Source organism: Condylura cristata, unplaced genomic scaffold (assembly GCF_000260355.1).
Source record: "Condylura cristata isolate star-nosed mole 26May11 unplaced genomic scaffold, ConCri1.0 scaffold00007, whole genome shotgun sequence".
Classification (NCBI taxonomy): Eukaryota; Metazoa; Chordata; class Mammalia; order Eulipotyphla; family Talpidae; genus Condylura; species Condylura cristata.
In genome coordinates, this window is record NW_004567108.1 from 22971883 (window position 1) to 22972160 (window position 278).

Genomic DNA, 278 nt, shown 5'->3' on the forward strand with positions numbered 1-278 from the left:
TAACAATCAAATGTGTTGTATGGACTGTAATTACATCTGAGTTCAAAAGAAAAAAATGTATTCAAGTTACATTAAAGACAGAAGGGAAAAGTTGAGTGCAGACTGGGTCTTAGGTATTAGTAGGGCAGTATTGTTAGTTAAGTGTGATAATGCTTTTGCTATGCAAACATATGGTTTGAAATGGGTGCTCAAGTATTGAGAGGTGAAGTGTAAGTCAGAAAATAATTTTCAAGTTATTCAAAATCAACAACAGAAATATCAGCAATAGAAATATATAT